Source organism: Protopterus annectens, chromosome 8.part0 (assembly GCF_019279795.1).
Source record: "Protopterus annectens isolate FY-2018-M chromosome 8.part0, PAN1.0, whole genome shotgun sequence".
Taxonomy (NCBI): Eukaryota; Metazoa; Chordata; order Ceratodontiformes; family Protopteridae; genus Protopterus; species Protopterus annectens.
This window is the reverse complement of record NC_056741.1, coordinates 268,068,783-268,074,535: the sequence shown is the minus strand read 5'-3', so window position 1 is coordinate 268,074,535 and position 5,753 is coordinate 268,068,783.

Below are 5,753 nucleotides of genomic sequence, written 5' to 3'. Positions count from 1 at the left end.
TTGGCTATGCTTGACAGAGGCTCAGTTACTTCATCAATGGTGCGGGGAAAGCCAGCACACTGTAGCTATGCTTCTAATTGCCCTTGGGCAGATAGGTAGTATGCTATCTGTGAACCTCTAATGTGCAGGCCATCACAGCCATAATATGTGAATAAACAGACCTTCAGATCACAATATACAGTGAGAAATCACCATGTAGTCAAGAAACAGTTATTTACAGCAAGAACATACTGGACACTGATACTTAGTCACTCCAAAAGCCTATCTTGGAAGCTAGAAGACTTGTATAAGTTTAAGGCTTCCTATTGCTTACCAGTAGGTTACCTAAAGGGGAGATGAAAAACAAGCATAGATGGGGAACATGCATGCAATGATACCATATCGGCCTATGTGTCAGCCTTAGGCTTTGGAATACTGGCCAAGACTATTGGCATCCCCTTGGTGCCTTATTTAGGAAAGGCTCGAAGGTGAATACCAGCTCCGTAAACAGCACAATAGCAGATTCAATGAGGGTTATCCTACTCAACACCAGGGGTTGTGATCACAACATGCATGCACTCACAGCACTCCTCAGGATAGACATCAACATCTGTGCAGTAACTGACATCTGTCTTAAGGCTCCTGAGACCACACCAGCACTACCAGACTACAACCCATACTACACATTTCAGCCACAGAACATGGACTGACAGACATGGAGGGGCTGTATCCATATTCATCAGGGATACCTACACCTCCAGGTTAGTAGGGTGGCATGATACCTCTGAGATCATCCATGTGCAGCTAACATCAGCCACAACTGCAATGTAAACTGTGGCCTGCTACGCATCGCACTCCATGACCCAGGACCTCCACTTCACCTACCTGGAGACAGTAGAGAACATGACAGTCCTAACACACACCCTGGCATTGGTCGATGTCAAGTACCATACCATTAACTGGGAAACTTACTCCGGTACTCACTTCCAGGCCCAATGCTTCCTGGAATTTATAACCTCATATGCCCTGTATCAGGTGATAACCTCCCTAACGTGGGGTGGAAATTACTAGAAGTGGTCATCACCAATATGGGCACAGGTGCACCACAGCGGAGGTTAACTGGTCACTGGTTAGATCTGACCATGAACTATTCACTGTTTCCACACCCAAGCATCTCCCCCACCCATGGATACCACAGTGTATACCTTTCCTACAGCTAAATTTACACTACTAGTGAGAGGGGTGGGGGGTTTCACAGCCCCCACGCTAAGGGGAAACACTGCTCAAGATACAGACAGATCTACAAATGCAGTCTATAAGCACCTACACAGATGTATGGATCGTGCCATCACTGGTAAACCAAGACTCACTCCTCCTAGACAAGGACACCAAACTAGTGGACCTCTGCAATAAACAGGCTATACAACACAGAAGTAGAACAGTGTTTCAGACACACAGCAAATCCCACGAAGGGCAGACATCCATGACCACTATTAGTATGATATGTAGGTCCCTCATGACATCATCCAAGGCTAACATCAGCAGGAGAATATGCAAGGATTTGAAAGATAACCACAAAGCCTTCTTTGACTATGTCAAGGATCTACATGGTGACACATAGATTTGTACTGTTCCGGTGAAATAATAGCACAAATTATGCTGACCCTACTGATATTGCCAACAGCCTTGCAGATACATTCAGTGCATACTTCACCCCCTAAACAGCCCACAACACTACACGAAAGGTACAGTATCCCACACATCAGAGACACACAGGTGGAAATGGCCCTCTCTAACAGCAGAACACAGCGTCAGTGGAGGCAGATGTTGTCTCAGACTGCATCTTGCAAACTGTACAAGACAACCTGCCCCCCACCTAATTAAGCTTTCCTACCTCAGCCTCTCCACAGACTATATGCCCATACAATGGCACATGGCAATGGTTATTCCACTCCATTAAGGTGGAATCACAACTGACCATGGTAACTACCACCCCATAAACCTGACTTGCCTGGTCTGCAATGGTAAGGTTCGCATCCTCATGGCCCTCATTAATAAATACATTGGTAACCTCCGAACACGTGACCAAACCCAGGTCAGCTTGGTTGAGTACAGTTCATGCCTACTGAACCTGTTTGACATCTTACCTACAGTTACCAAGACGTTAGATGACAGGGGAGGTGGTTCACACATACTACCTGAACCTCGCCAAGGCTTTTGACACCATGCCCCACTCAGGTTTTATATATAAACACACTAGCCTGTACATACACCCATACATCACAGGTTGGGTTGCCAACGGGCTTACACACAGAACCCATATGGATTGACTAGCGGTCTTCAGGTCCAACTCTTGACCAGTCATGACTGGTGTCCCACAGGACTCAGTCCTGGGAGCCCTACTGTTTGGCATATACATCTCAGAGGTACAGGCAAACACAGGTGGACTACGGCAGACCATGTTTGGCAATGACTGCGAACTAGGAGCCATGATTGATAGTCCAGCTGACACAGACATCCCTCAAGGGGCCTCACGGAGAATATCACAGGGTGTCAATGACACAGCCTCCAGCCAAGTGCTACTAACTGCATGGTCATTCCATTGTGGAATTGGCACCCACATATTAACACATAAGTGGCAGTCACTCTAATATGGGTGAGGTAATGGGGTATCTGGGGACTAAGGTAGATAGTGGTCTCCCCATTGACAATCATATCTCCACAGTAGTTAGGGCATCCTTCTATGTAGGCCATCTGATTACTAAAGGATTCCCATCTAGACAAACTGGGGTTATAGTGCCCCTTTACTCATCAATCATCAGTCCCATCATAGGGTATAATAACCCATGTGGGATGTACGTCAGAAGACACTTCCAACAGCTGGGGGGGGGGTCCACAAATGTACCTCGCCAAGGGGAATACTGACCTCCAACATATGGCCTATGCAGCCAGACCGAATAAACTCCTGCTTTACTCAGTGGCATCTCATTTACCCAGAGATGATCTCTGCTGGCCAACACAGCCATGTCGAACTCAGGCTTGATGGATATGCTCCTCCTATGGGAATCCATGTCACAGTGAGCCACACACTGTAGTGAGCTGAAGCTTGCCACAACAATAACTGGAATATGCTGGAGGGACAGCTTCCTGTCACAGACACTCCTCATACTTTGGAACAACATCCCTAACTACATTATACAGAGCCCCCCACTAATGCTCTGCAAGAGAAACCTTGAAGAGTGGATGGGGAACAGCAGATGCACCCCAGGGATCCTGCCATTGGCTCTCCTCCACAGAGGGACATTTAATGAATCAATGGGGTGGCAAAAGCTGACACATTTTGGCTGGGCTTATGAATGGCCTCTGGCAGTTGGCCAGGTACCTACCTATGAATCTATACATACAGTATCTGCATATGCTGATAACTCACTTTACCGTTCAGGTGTTGACTTATCTTGTGCCAATGGCAGTTGTGTGTGCAATAGTTGAGGGCTGTCTATGTTGGAAGCACACAGTAGACTGCCTATACATGACAATTTACAGGTAGTCTTGTGTGTGTGCCATCCATTTTACTGAGTGTGCAGGTGGAGAACGATGTCAGTCCCTAGGTGCCTACACTGTCGGTGTGTGTGCTATACATTCCCTCTTTGCTATGGCATGGGCATACTGGGCAAACCTCCATCTGCCTACTGGGGCTGGCTCAGGGTGTTCGTGGTCTGAGTACCTCTGTGCCTGTGGGGCCATTGGCAATGGTGGTGAGCTGTGAGGGCCTTCACCATTCTGTCCCTGCTGCAGCTGTTTCCACAGGACCATACTGTGTAGCATGGCACATACTATGAAGATGTGGGCACATGTGCCTGGAGAGTACTGCAAGGCTCCACCAGATATGTGCAAGCAATGGAACCATGATTTCAGCATCCCAAACACACTCTATGATGATTCTGGTTTGTGCGTGTGCCTCATTATGGCATTCCTGTATGGGTGTATGTGCATTTCTGATGGGAGTCATCATCCACATTTCCAGTGCATAGCCAGCATCCCCCACCAGGTGACAATTTGGGATGTCCCCCCTGGCAAATAACCAATACAGCTGTGAGGCATGCCAGATGTGGGAGTTGTGATAGCTTCCAGGGCTGCCAGCACACACATCCATGATAATGCCCTGGGCATTGCACATGACCTGGAAGTTGATGGAGGGGCATCCCTTGCGGTTTATGTAGCGCCTATCCTGCTCACCAGGTGGTGACTTGATGTGCATGTGCGTGCAGTCTATTGCACCCAGTACCTCCGGGTATTCCGCCACACAGTGGAAGAGACGCATATTGCTGGCCAACTCTTCCTGCGTTTGGGGGAAGTATATGTGCTAATTGGCATGTGGTAACGTGGAATCCAGGAACTGGTGTAATACCCTGGATGCTGATGCCTGTGAGATCCCCATGATATCTCCAGTTGGTCTTTGAAAGGTACCTGTAGCTAGTATTCTCAGGTTTACACATACCTGAGGTGGTCGTGTGCATCATCCTCCACACCACATTCAGTCTCCAACTCATGCTGGTGGATCAAAGCTATGGCAGCCCCTAACATGTACATAATAAAAGTTCCCTTTATATATAAACCACTGGTGCAGAGTCTATGGGAATACACAAATGTGTGTGAGGTGCTTTCACACTTTATAGTATTGTGCTATGGATGCTGCTGATGTCAGTGGGTGTGTATGAGCTATTCCAGCTGCAGCATGTCTTAATTATGGGTTTTACAATGAGTACTGCAAGTGTGGAGCCTTTACTGTGGAGATCTACTTGCCTGCCATGATTAATTTGTTGCCCTTTAATTCACTTTTAGACCTGGATCCCCTCCCATTATCAGGCATGCATCCACCTGCCATCTTTCTTGTTTTGTACTTTTCCTACCCAGTCATGGCAAAATGTGTCTTGTAGCTGATATACTGCATATCGGCTTTGTTCTGCTTTGACACTTTACTGTTTTCTTTGCAGCCCATCCCCTCCCCTTCCCTGTTCTGCAGGTAGCTGCTTGCAGCCTTGTTAGCTGTTGTCAATGGCCTACTGTAGGCTCCTAGGTGTTAATAAGTCATTTGTACTCCAATTTCACTGCTGCAGCATTTCCTTATTTCTTTCCTATATCCTTCCTGTTTCACCTTCAGTGCACGCCGCACATACCCATTTACTGGGTGTACGCGTGTTTTCATCTCCGTTCACATGCATACTTGGTTACCTTGTGTACTCTCAGCTAAGCATAGCTATGGCCAATTCAACACACCCCTATCCTGCAGATTTGCCTAGCTAGGGGCAGACCGGTTTAGCAATGCTCCAATTTGCTTACAGCAATGGCATCACACACCTCTCTTGATGTCATCTTTATCTCAAGGGCACACCTCAGTGTTATAATGCTATGCTGTGAGGTGCATCCTTACACCAGTGGGGAATCTGTGATTCACTATTACTCCTCTCAATTGCATGGCATTGCCTACTAATTCCTAGCTACTGTGCATAACACTGTCACTGCTCCTTAGCAACCCTTGTGCCATAAGTATGGTGTAGCATGCCTGCCATTGACTATTATGGGGAAATCATGATACGTGTTTCATTGCAGTTTTATTCTATATTTGTATATATTCCTTGTGATCCCCTTTGCACACTGCTGCCCTGTGCTTCCATGTCGCGATAGTGCGACTATATATATTAAATGTTAATTTTATATTTTGTACAAGTTTTTTTATATATTTAGCCACTGGCATATATTAACAATATAATACA